A 14304-nucleotide genomic window follows, 5' to 3' on the forward strand; every position below is an offset into this window, starting at 1 on the left:
CCAATTTACGCCACTCGTGCAAAATTTAAAGAAAAAATCAATATGAAACTATGGCTTCTTATACTATTTAGGAGCATATGGGACGAAAGATATCTATGGAAGTTATATCTAAACTGATGTTTTCCTAAATCAATAGCGATTTTCTTTGAACCAGAGTAAGACCCCTTTCCAAATATGAGAACGATCGGACTTATACCGCCAGCTGTACTGTGCATAAATGAACAGGCACAAATCCCAAACAGGATTTAGCATTTATTTCTAAGACGATCATTATTCAAAACGATGCGACTCAGACTGGTCTACCCAATCCGTGAAAACGGATTTAGTGTCCACTTTGATCATACACTCAAAAAAAGTTTACTTGGATCCAAAGATTTTGACATTCCCTTAAAGATTTTGGTATTGATTCCGATCCAAAGATGCGGCTTCTTTAAAATAAAGACATCTTTGACGGACCTCCCGGGCTTTAAATCTAGGATAAATAAAATTAAAATTAGATACAGATCTCATTCATCGAATTTTTATTCTCTTTGTGTTATATATTAATAAAATCCACATTATGACAGGTACTTCAAAGTAAAAACAGTTTTCTTAGTGTTAAAAAAACTTTAAACCAAAGATGCAAATCCTTAAAATAAGTCTTAGCCTATACTTGAAGCGATTTTATCTTAAATTTAAAAATGCAATATGTCAGTTGAGTTAAAGGCGATCTCTTTAAATTAAAAATGTTTTTCTTTATTTTAAGGAAAATTTGCCTTACTTCAAAGATCTACAACTTCTGCAGAGAGACGGAAAATTTCAAGATTTGTGTCCTAAATTTAATGAAAAAAAAAATTGAAGCAAGGATTATAAACTTTCATTTAATTAAAATGTCATTATTTCAAAGAATTTTGTCCTTAACTTTGGGTAAATTTCGATTTCTAAAATTTAAGTTGCATAATCTTCCATATTAGATCAATATTTTTTTTCAGTGTTAGATCAATAGTTTTTCAGTGATCAATTGTGGTTCCTCAAACTCGTTTTCTCTTCCTCTTCGTGACTATTCCATTCCGTTTCCGGATTAACACCATCGTATCTATATAATAACCCCTCAGGTTTGCCTAGGTCCACTATCCAGAGCCCTGATGAAAGCGAATACAATTCTCAGATTCCAATTTCGCAAATGGGTAATAGCCATATAAAAATTTAGAGTTCTTTTAGAATTTTAATGGAATTTTAAATGATCACAAATTAATCTTCTGTTCGCTTTATGTCCTAATTTCTCTGTATTCTTGAACAATTTCGTAGAGATTTTATAGAATAGTTATTGAGGTACCTTTTAGATGGATGAGAAAAAATTGTAGCAATCTATCAAACAGTAAAAAATCTAAAATTGTTGGTAGAATTCTTCCAGCTGTGGCCACAGTGCTAGGCACCCACTACAAATGTCATCATTCATTAAACCAATCCTTACCATGGGGTTTCCAACATGCTATGATTCCTACTATTCATATATCTTTTTGGAGAGCCATTAGAATATCAGAGTTTCTATTATTACTTTCATCCCATATCAGTTTGTTTGCTTGCAGCCTACAGAAGAAGTCCAATTCTGATATCGCATCTAACTAGCGGCCTCATCACTAAAAGTTCTGCAACTTTTGCAATAGCGAATGTCAGTATATCGGCAATCTGTGTTTTCCCGCCATATAAATAAGAGCTGTTTTTATGGTGGTTCGAAATCGGTCACCATACATGACACACGTATTGAGCTACTAGTCTCATTACTGCTATACAAAGCCAGTGAAAAAGGGATGCGGATTATTCGCAACCTACAAATGCACAAACGTATTATACTAGATACCACAGAAGGAGTGAAGGGTAATAAAATATATTTATTGGGAAAGGGGAAATCTGAAGCCACTGTTTTGTAGTTTGGACTGCATTGTCGTTTGTTCAGTTAGCTGTTATATAGATGGCAAATCATAAACTCTAAGACTTTGTTTATACCAGTATTTCTTTCCCCTGTCGAAATTTCACTTGCACTTGATGCTTCAATTCGATATTAATAATGTGTCAATAGGGTTTGTTTTTGCTTGGAATTAATTTCACAATTTAAATGAGTTTAGTGTATTTTCCATTTTATTGCAATAGGGTAAGCGAAAACTTCTTGTAGAGGGAAAATGAAATATTGTTGAGGCACTTTGTTTATTAACACCCCCACTTTTCTCTTCTGCCTTTCTCTCTTCTTCTCTCTAGGGCTCTCATTAATTCTATTTTTGTTTGTTTTTAGTGTCCTTAAATTTCTATTTCATTCATTCAAAAACTAGGTTGTTCTGAGTAAAATGTCACTTTAGTCTATTCGAGAGTCGCAGTTAGTAAAGTTGTTGTAGTGTTTTAATTTTCCAACGATTGAAGTAAAAAGTTCGGACGACCCTCATTTCAGTAAGAAGATTAAAAAAGTTTCTCTCAACTCGTTCAATCGTTCAACACTACAACTACTCGAAAAGTTTTTGGTTCTTTTCATTATCCCAGCGAACTTATTGAAATTGGTATTTTGTTTGTCAGGCGACAGACGGACAGTTAGATGAAAAGAAAGACGGACAGATACAATGGTATTTCCGCCAGCAGTCACGTTGTTGTCACGAATTTCCTTAATACCGGAAATAGTTTTGCCTCCAGTGTGTGTCAATGTATATGTGTATATTAGCAAATACGTTTGAATTTGTGTGAGTGTGTGCGTGTTATTTGTGCGTGACTGTGCATTTTCTGGCGTAATTAATGTCAGATGCATAGTAATTTTATCGATTCACTTTTGACAGTGTTTAGCCATTAGGCAAGCGGAGACAATTTCCAAAAAAAAAAGTTTCAGTTATTTTTTTTTTTTTTTGCAATCATTTGTTTTATTTTTTCACCCACGTCTATAATGAAACTCTGTGTAGAACGCAACGGTAATGGAAAATGAACTAATTATTAAGAATGATATTATTATAGCTAATTGTGCGTTCTAATATCATAATGACATTTTTATTTGAAATATATGATACTATTGAAATAATGGTTATTTTAAAATAAATTGAAATTAGTTTCAGTAGTATCAAGCTAAACATTTATTTAATATCATTGAAATTTAATTGAATAATACCAAGCTAGACACTTATTTTAATCAAATTACATTAAATTAAGTCACCTAGAACTCCGTTTTGATATTATATATTACTAATGCAATAATGATTATTTTAAATTATATTAAAACAACTATCTTCGAAAGGAATACAAACTAAAGAAATAAATACATTCAATTAAATTATCTAGGCTATAAGGTAAGACTATATGATATAGATGGCTATAAAAATAAAAGGCATTCAAAAATTTTAACGTCATTCAGGATTTTATTTTAAAGACACTTTTCAAGTAAAACATGTCATAATTCAAACTCCAAACATACTCGTATTTGATTTCGAGTCTGAATTTAGAATCTTAGGCTGTGGTCAGTAGGTTATATAGGGCTTTGATTCCACATGCTTTAAAAAGCTGAAAACGAATCAACCCTAATTTGTTTCCCAGTATGAAGTACACAAAACCCAAATTTAATGAACAATTGCGTCTTAAATATATCCTTAGTGCCATTCGTATTTTCTTTGCCTCAGAATCAAATCAAACTCCTTAGTATAAAGACACACTTTTTGATATGGTGCAAGTTTTTTGTTCAGTGCACACGAAAACGGTCCCATATAGCCAATATTTTATAGTGGCTCGATGTTGCTCACTTTTTAAGTGATTGTTGAGGAGATACCAGAGATATTATTGGATATACATTTCACTGGAAATTAGATCACGGAACCATCTACCGGCAGTATCAATCGGCGGGAAATTGTATCGGGCTTTAACTAGTCTTGAACCCTCCGGACTTGATGGAATTACCTCGGTGGAATTGCTAGCAGTGGGTGGCAGAATTATCCAATGATTGTCTGTTATATAAAAAGCTTTATCAACTTAGCATATATTGCAGGATAGTGGACGGAGATAAAAGTTGTTTCCAACCGTAAAGCGGGAAAATCATTTTACTCGGGTCCGACCACTCAGTTTATGCTCATTTCTACTTAATATAGAACTAGCACTGATTCAAAATTGACCTCTTCAAGTCTATTGAGACCGCTTCAGCTTTATTGGAAGCACGCTATCTGTCAATAAGTACACAGTGTGGCCTTCAATAACCGAGGTAGATTTTAAATGGATTGCCAACTCTGAATGTATAACAAGGAATACTTACGGCCATTTTCATGTATCTCCGTTAGACTTTAATTCCCAGTTAACAGAAAGTAAAAACGAAATATCTTCTCTCCGGTTAACTTTAACTGAAAAATTTTTAGCAGTTAAGTTCCAAACTGGCATATGGAATATATAGACAATATGACAGACATGTCCATAGTACGGTTTAAAAGTTCATTAGCTAACGTAGCACAAACGGAGCTTCCTGAAAATGGGGGTTAGGCTGTTAGAGATGTATTTTAGCCACATTACGACAAACAAACATACAAAGGTACTCCCCAAGGATGAGTTCTGTCACCTCTTCTTTGGAATGTTGCTATCAACAGGCTTCTGATTTTCTTAGAAAAAGAAAGGATAAAAGTGATGGCATACGCAGATGATGTGGCTCTAGCAGACGGGGGAAAATTCCCATCCACAATTTGAAATTTTATACAGAGATCCGTCCGGATGACTGCAAAGACAGAAATAGTAATGCACTGCAAAGAACGCACAATTCCCACGGTTAAGCCCATTTCCTTAGGTGGTATTGAATTTCCCTTTGGTGAGTTTGAAAAATAGCTTGAAGTTATATTGGACAGGAAGCTGAACTTTAGCCTTAATGTAGAAGAAAGGGCGAAAAAAGCCATGGTAGCTTTGTACTCGTGCAAAAAGGGAAAAGTGGGGACTAAACCGAAAATTCTGCATTTGCGAATAGTGCGCTTGTGTAACTCAGGCGCATTCAGTAAATACAGGAACAGATTACCTAAATGCAATGCTGCATCTATTGCTTTTAGACATATTGGCCAAAAAGTCAGCTGTAACAACGGATGTATGGTTGCGCGAGCTACCGGAAAAATGGCACGGTCATAGTTCGGTCCTGAAAATAATGCCATATGTGCCAAACGTAGTGGATTACACTCTGGCGAAACCGATTTTCGACAAAAAATTTTAAATTCACACAGACCCCATGGAATAGAAGTTATATAAATTTCTACACCAATGACTCCAAATTGGAACTTAAAATAGCGAAAAGATTACCTAATCCCTGTAGTGTTTTTCAAAAAATTTTAACATAAATATATACCCATAAGTCAACCCGCAATGAAATTCCTGGACTCTGTGTTGTTTAACTCGAAAACGGCCATAGCCTACCCCAAATCTCTCAAGGAGATGGCTGAAAAGTAAAATGTATGATTAAGGGATTATAGTTATATGCAAAAACAAGTATATACGGCCGTAAGTTCGGCCAGGCCGAGTCTTATGTACCCTCCACCATGGATTGCGTTGAAACTTCTACGAAAGACTGTCATCCACAATTGAATTATTTGGGTTGTGGTATTTTAAAACTTCTTAACATCGTTTTCTGAATTGTGAGTTAGTCCATACGTGGTATATATTAGACAAAAAAGGTATGTATAGGTAAGTCTACAAATAATTACGAATCGATATGGACTTTTGCACGGTACGTAGAGAGGCAGAATTCAAATATGGGGGTCGCTTATATGTGGGCTATATACAATTATGAACTTGATATGGACCAATTTTTGTGTGATTGGGGATCGATTTATCGTGGGCTACATATAACTATCGACCGATATGGACCTAGTTAGGCATGGTTGTTAACGGCCATATACTAGCACAATGTACCAAATTTCAACTGACTCGGATGAAATTTGCTCCTCCAAGTGGCTCCAAAACCAAATCTCGGGATCGGTTTATGTGGAGGCTATATATGATTGTGGACTGATATGGACCACTTTTGGCATGGTTGTTAAATATCATATACTACCACCACGTACCAAATTTCAACCAGATCGGGTGAATTTTGCTTCTCCAAACGGTGCCGGAGGTCAAATCTGAGGATCGGTTTATATGGGGGCTATATATAATTATGGACTGATATGAACCAATTCCTGCATGGTTGTTGGATACCGTATACTAACATCACGAACCAAATTTCAACCGAATCGGTTGAAAGGGCTTCGGATGTCAAATCTGGGGATCTGTTTATATGGGGGCTATATATAATTATGGACCGATTTCGACCAATTTTTGCATTGGTCTTTGAGGCCATATATTAACACCACGTATACCCCCCGTTTATATGGGAGCTATACGTAAAAGTGTACCGATATGGCCCATTTACAATACCATCCGACCTACATCAATAACAACTACTTGTGCCAAGTTTCAAGTCGATAGCTTGTTTCGTTCGGAAGTTAGCGTGATTTCAACAGACGGACGGGTTAACATGCTCAGATCGACTCAGAATTTCACCACGACTCAGAATATATATACTTTATGGGGTCTTAGAGCAATATTTCGATGTGTTACAAACGGAATGACAAAGTTAATATACCCCCATCCTATGGTGGAGGGTATAATAATGCTCAGTGCTAGTGGAAAATGATTCAATTTGGGAAGAATAATTCGAGTATGTACAAGTGCCACAACTAATCATCTCTCCCCTCTAGATCTATACTGAAGGCTATGGAAATTCCTATTAGCCGACGATGAAACATGTATAGCCAGGTTTGTATAGATTGATATCTGGCATTACAATAATTTAATAATATTTGTTACTTCATCTTCATGTCCAATAAATTTGTATGAAAATTTTAAGAGTATGTAGAAAATGTAATAGTAAAATATTCATATTATTTAAATAACACGAAAGCAAAATTCTAATACAAATATTTACCCCTGTCTCTTTTCAGAATATAAACATCAATGGAAATATATGATGTCAAATGTGAAATTTGCGATACGCAGGGAATAGTCAATTCTGACATGTTCTCCTCATTATTGTCACATAAAGTATATCACTCATGGCACAAAACTAGAGTATTTTCCATAAAATAGATTGTCTGTTTACCAGAAACGCACACCTCCGATGTTCTCAAATGACACCAGGTAATTATGCATATTTAATCAAGACTTTCCTAAGTAAATCGTAGAAAAACTTTGAACCCACACTACGCCATACACCTGTACACCTTCCTCTCCCGCCCTCTTGTTCTCATCGTATATAGCAAAAGGAAATCGCTTATGGCTCTTTGTACTTGAAGCTGCATAAATAATGCCACCTACGAAAAGTTACATGAATCCCAAAGAATTCTTGGAATTAGAATAAAACCATCTTAGAATGTTTAAGTCAAGTGAAACTGTAATGGAGCTAAATTGTTCTAAAACAATGATGGGATGCGAGTTTATGGAATAGTATCGTACGTGCAAAACAGTGTTTAACGGGATGGTTGGGGGTGGGGAACGGGTTTGCATAAACTACATATGGATAACATACCAGAAATATATCTAAACCAACATATATGGGGATATGTGAACATAAGTTTGAGTGAATACACTTACAGCACACTCATAACCATCACAGTCATACTTACACATATTCGTTTATAATTTATGCATGAAATTAAAGGTAAAACATCTTCATTCTACTAAGACTTAAAACTAAATGTGGGTATCCTTTTAGTGAAAAGTGTCCGTCCATCTGTCTGTCTACTCTACATTATTACACATTCATTGAGGTCTATCATAGTGTATGGGTGTATGAGACATCCTTGAAATGAAGAAACCCAAAACACATGAATATGTGTGCATTAGGGATGCTCAGATATGTTCCTTAAAATCTTTACATTCGTGCTTAAATTGATGTAAAGAAATATATTCTACGAAAAAATATATACTAAAGCAAATATAAATTACGGACGGGGCCGACTACATTATTACTCTGCAGTAAAAAAAAATTGATACAATCTGAAATCCTTCAAATTTGTTGGAAGCTACATATAAAGCTTTATATTCCCATATACATTTATATATGAACCGATTGGGACAAAATTGTTTACAATTTTACGAAATCTCTAAACTTAAAATAAAAATCTGACAACCGAATTTATTGCCGAATTATTTGTGACAACCGAATTTATTGCAAACCTTCTTTAGGCAGTTGCAGCTACTATCAGTTGGCAGTTGTGTCACCAGACTGATTCGGTCGACACAACTAATACCACATATGTGTTGGTTGGGTCTGCCTATGACATCGGTTATGGTCTCGTATCTTTAAAAATTAAACACATATATAATTTTGCGAGGTTTCGATGTGGAAGTATGCTCTATCCTTACGTATGAGTTTTGGGCACATTCCCCGAAACTAGTAAAGTAAAGAAATATTGAATGCAAATTATTTTCTCAAACTGTCTTACCATTTGTATTCGTTTTCAATTGAATTTCCTTATTTCCAAACACATATATCCTGTTCTTCAAAATTAAAATTAAATTTTCAATTTAACTTGTGAATTGTTTTGACATTTGATAAATTTTCAAATAATATTCAGGCTTCATAACCGAATGTTGAAATTTTCTTATAATTTCTATTTCCATCATCAAAGTCGGTGCTCATTACCGAATATTAGTTTTGAATAACTACTTCATGCCAGTTGTGATAATCATTGTGGAAATGATTTATTGTAGACCAATAGTGTTGGTTGACACAACAATATACTTCGACTTGGAACTATCTTTCCGTACAAAGCACTTTCATTCTTTCTAAGGAAAAGTATACTTATTGCAAATACTGAATCTTTAGTGACCCAATTGAAAATGTGTTATAAGAACGAATAAAATCGGGCAATTTCCCCCCTAGTTTTTTAGTTTTGACCAAAATTCCAAATTAAATTAATATCATTTAAAAGTTAAAATTTTTCCAAAATCTAACTTCGATGGAAAATTTTGTTAAATTTTTATATCTATTAAAAATTTTTATTTCTATAGAAAATTTTGTAAAAGTTTTATTTCTGTAGAAAATTTCGTCAAAATTTTATTTTTAAAGAAAATTTTGTCAAAATTTTTTTTTTGCTCTTCCAAGGGGCTCCGGTCAAATCTTAGGATTGTTTATATGGGGCCTACATATAATTATTGACCGATTTCGACCAATTTTTGCAGGGGTGTTTGAGGCCATATATTAACACCACGTACCAAATTTCAACTGAATCAGATGAATTTTTGTCTTCCAAGAGGCTCCGGAGGTCAAATCTGGTGATCGGTTTATATGGGGGATATTGACCGATGTGGACTAATTTTTGCATGGTTGTTAGAGACTATATACTAACACCATGCACCAAATTTCAACCGGATCGGATGAAATTTGCTTCGCTTAGAGGCTTCGCAAGCCAAATGTGGGGGATCGGTTTATATGAGGTCTATATTTAATTATGGACCGATGTGGACCAATTTTTGCATGGTTGTTAGAGACCATATACTAACACCATATACCAAATTTCAGCCGGATCGGATGAAATTTGCTTCTCTTAGAGGGTCTGCCAGCCAAATTTGGGGGTCCGTTTATATGGGGGCTATACGTAAAAGTGGACCGATATGGCCCATTTGCAATACCCTCCGACCTACATCAATAACAACTACTTGTGCCAAGTTTCAAGTCGATAGCTTGTTTCGTTCGGAAGTTAGCGTGATTTCAACAGACGGACGGACATACTCAGATCGACTCATAATTTCACCACGGTCCAGAATATATATACTTTATGGGGTCTTAGAGTAATATTTCGATGTGTTACAAACGGAATGACAAAGTTAATATACCCCCATCCTATGGTGGACATAAAATTCCTCTAAATTTTAAATTTCTGGCAAATTGGATTAAAATTGCTGTACAAAGAGGTCCAAAAAATAAAATCGGGAGATCGATCCACATACACACCATATTTTTTGCCCACCTATTTCTGGACATAAAATGCCTCTAAATTTTAAATTTCTGGCAAATTTGATTGAAATTGTGGTATATAGAGGCCCAACAAATTAAATCGGAACATCCATCTGTATGGGGACTATATCAGAACCTGAATGCAAAGTATTTCTAGATTTGCAAATTCAACCAAATTTGATAAAAACTGCAGTTTATAGAAGAAGTCTATCGGTCTTTATGGAGACTCTACCAGAACTAATACACATCATTTTCAGCACGCTTACTCTGAAAAAAATATTTACGTAATATTAAATATTATGCAACCTAAACTTTAGGATGTGCAATTACAAAATATTAATGACAAATTTCTTTAAAATAATAAAATTTTAATTAAAATAAATTTTATATTTTCTTAAAAAAATATTAAATTTAGGACACACATTTTGGAAATTTGTCCCCCTCCGTTAAAGTCTTATATCATTGAACTAACAAAAATTTTCCTTAAAATAAAGAAACACATTTTTGTTTTAATGAAATCGTCCTTAACTGAAATATTGAATCTTTCGATTTAAGATAAAAACGCTTCAACTATAGGCTAAGACTTATTTTGAGTATTTAGCATCTTTGATTTAAAGTTTTTTTTTGGAATTAACAAAATATTTTGTACTACGAAATATCCGTGATAATTTAGATTTTTAAACTGACAGTTGTTTGTATGAGAATTGGGAGCCACCATGGTGCAATGGTTAGAATACCTTGCATACACAGGATAATGGGTTTGAACATTTTCGACCAAACACCAAAAAGTTTTTCAGCGGTTACCCAACTCAGTAATGCTGGTGATATTTCTGAGGGGTGCAAAGCTTCTCTAAGTGGTTTCACTGCAATTTGGAACGCCATTCGGACTCGGCTATAATAAGGAGGTCCCTTGTCATTGAGCTTAACATAGAATCGGGCAGCAGTCAGTGATAAGACAGAAGTTCACCACTGAGGTATCACAATGGACTGAATAGTCTAAGTGAGCCTGAAATATCGAGCTGCCACTATACCTAACTTAACCTAATATAGCACAAAAAGAGAATAAAAATTCGATAAATGAGATCTGTATTCTAATTTTAATTTTATTGATCCTGAATTTAAATCTAGATATGTCACTAAACAATGTCTTCATTTTACAGAAGCCGCATCTTTTGCTCGGAATCAACACCAAAATTCTTAAGGGAAGGTCAAAATATTTGGAAAAAATTTATGCTTTATCGGGCATTTTTTTTCAACTTTTCCAACAAATTTAATTGATACAATTAATTCTTGTGATTAATTTTTCTTCCAATTAAAAAATTTGTTCAACCAATTAAATTTTTAATTGAATATTTTTTAAAATTCAATTAAAATTTTAATTGGAAACATTTTGGTGATATTTTGTTCTGTGTGCTACGAACACAAATCCAACGAAAATTTTTGTGCGCATTCCACCGAGGGGTAGGCATTTAAATTTCGGCCCTGCCGAATTTTGATCATGCACTTGTTCAAAATATTTTGCATAAATCAAATAACCTTTTTATTTATTTCATTATATTCCTTTAGTAATTTAATAACATATGGATCACGAATTTAACTGAAGTTATCTACATATAAGAATTCAGTATTACAAATAGCATTAAATGATTATTAATATCATATAATTGCTATTCATAACATCTTATGCCTCTTCTTGGTATGGTCTAATATGTGTATGTGTGTGTATTTAACAATGCCTAAGCCTATTTGAATTAAGAGAGAGCTGATATTACAATTTGGCTCAACTTTTCACATCAATGTAATTTAATAATTTGGGCACATATTTAAGCGTCAATAGGACCACTCTGGTATTGGCATCATCGTCTCATTTAGAAGATGCGATTAAATAAAGCAGATATTCATGCGACCACAAATGCTTGTATGTATATTTCCTTCTAGCAGATATTCTTAAGATATTAAGGAAATTAGTTTAGACTTGATGTAGCGCCTAGAAGCAGAAATGTTTATGAGATTTACGTAGACTCACAATTGACTGAATTCTAGAATCCTTTATTTAATCCTATTTAGAAGAAATTTGGAATCTAAAAGCTTTTATTTATTTACGGCCATTTTCATGTATCTCCGTTAGACTTTAACTCCCAGTTAACAGAAAGTAAAATCGATATATCTTCTCTCCGGTTAATTTTAACAGAAACATTTTTAGCAGTTAAGTTCCTACCTGGCATATGGAATATATAGACATGGTGACAGACATGTCCATAGTACGGTTTAAAAGTTCGTTAGCTAACGCAGCACTAACGGAGCTTCCTGAAAATGGGGGTTAATAATATTTCTAGTACACAAATTTTACATAACGTACTATACGTTCTATGGTAATGTTACTGAAGCATTTTACTAAGCTTTCGCCCATAAAGATTAACATAGTTTTAAAGATACTTACTAATATTTACACGCAGAGAAGGAATATGATCACCTCAAACATGTTTTATAAGTAACATGTTATTCTTAGACGAGAAAAATGCAACAGTTTTTGTCCCAAAAAAAGTTGTTTACTCACCAAACATATTCATGGTTGCAGAAATCAGATACATAATTTTCAACAAAATAACATGTCGCATGTTCTCCGTCCAAAATAAACATTTTGCTCTTAAAACATGTTTGACGTGTTCATATTCTTTTTAGGTGCAGAGTACACACAAAAAAAAAATTTTCTGATTCAATCACCAAATTAATTGATCCAATTAATTTTTTAATTGAAATGTCTTCAATCATGAAAATGGTAATATCAATCACAGTTTTAATTGGGCATAGAAAAAATTCTTGTTTAAAAAATTAATTGATTTTTTTCAGCAAATTTCAATTACTTTTTTAACTGATTCAATTAAAAATTTAATTGATGTTGATTGCAAAACTCAATTAATTTATTAATTAAAAAAGGTAAAAATTTTTAATTACTTTCTGAATTGGCTTAGATTTTTTATTTGGATTAACAAATAATTATTTGAAATACATTTTTAATTAAAAATTAAAAAAATCAGCACTTTTTTTAACTGAATTAGTCTTCCGAATTTGATTAAAAAGTTAATAGTATCAATAAATTTTTTAATTCTTATCTTATTCTTATTCTTACCATATGTTCGCCAATTGTTTTATATTCAGCTATAATTCCAATTGAACGTGTCAACTGCCGTCAGAATTTCGCAATTCTTACAGTTCTTTTCGTCCCAACTTTGTCAGCCTTCCGAAGTTACGTCTTACCAATAATTTCAAAAGTCGATTTTTTCAAAATTTGGACAAGGTTAGAATATCATCCGTTTTTATACCCTCCATCATAGGATGGGGGTATATTAACTTTGTCATTCCGTTTGTAACACATCGAAATATTGCTCTAAGACCCCATAAAGTATATATATTCTGGGTCGTGGTGAAATTCTGAATCGATCTAAGTATGTCCGTCCGTCCGTCCGTCCGTCCGTCCGTCCCTCCGTCTGTTGAAATCACGCTAACTTCCGAACGAAACAAGCTATCGACTTGAAACTTGGCACAAGTAGTATCGATGTAGGTCGAATGGTATTGAAAATGGGCCATATCGGTCCACTTTTACGTATAGCCCCCATATAAAGGGACCCCAGATTTGGCTTGTGGAGCCTCTAGCAGAAGCATATTTCATCCGATCCGGCTGAAATTTGGTACATGGTGTTGGTATATAGTCTCTAACAACCATGCAAACATTGGTCCACATCGGTCCATAATTATATATAGCCCCCATATAAACCGATCCCCAGATTTGGCTTGCGGAGCCTAAAAGCGAAGCAAATTTCATCCGATCCGGCTGAAATTTGGTACATGATGTTGGTATAGGGTCTCTAACAACCACGCAAAAATTGGTCCATATCGGTCCTTAATTATATATAGCCCCCATATAAACCGATCCCCAGATTTGGCTTGTGGAGCCTCTAAGAGAAGCATATTTCATCCGATCCGGCTGAAATTTGGTACATGGTGTTGGTATATGGTCTCTAACAATCATGCAAAAATTGGTCCACATCGGTCCATAATTATATATAACCCCCATATAAACCGATCCCCAGATTTGGCTTGCGGAGCCTCAAAGAGAAGCAAATTTCAACCGATCCGGCTGAAATTTGGTACATGATGTTGGTATATGGTCTCTAACAACCATGCAAAAATTGGTCATAATAAATATATATAGCCCCCATATAAACCGATCCCCAGATTTGGCTTGCGAAGTCTCCAGGAGAAGCAAATTTCATCCAAGCCGGTTGTAATTTGGAACATGGTGTTAGTATATGATCTTTAACAACCGTGCCAGAATTGGTCCA

This window comes from Haematobia irritans, chromosome 5, assembly GCF_050003625.1.
Source record: "Haematobia irritans isolate KBUSLIRL chromosome 5, ASM5000362v1, whole genome shotgun sequence".
In the NCBI taxonomy this organism is placed as follows: domain Eukaryota; kingdom Metazoa; phylum Arthropoda; class Insecta; order Diptera; family Muscidae; genus Haematobia; species Haematobia irritans.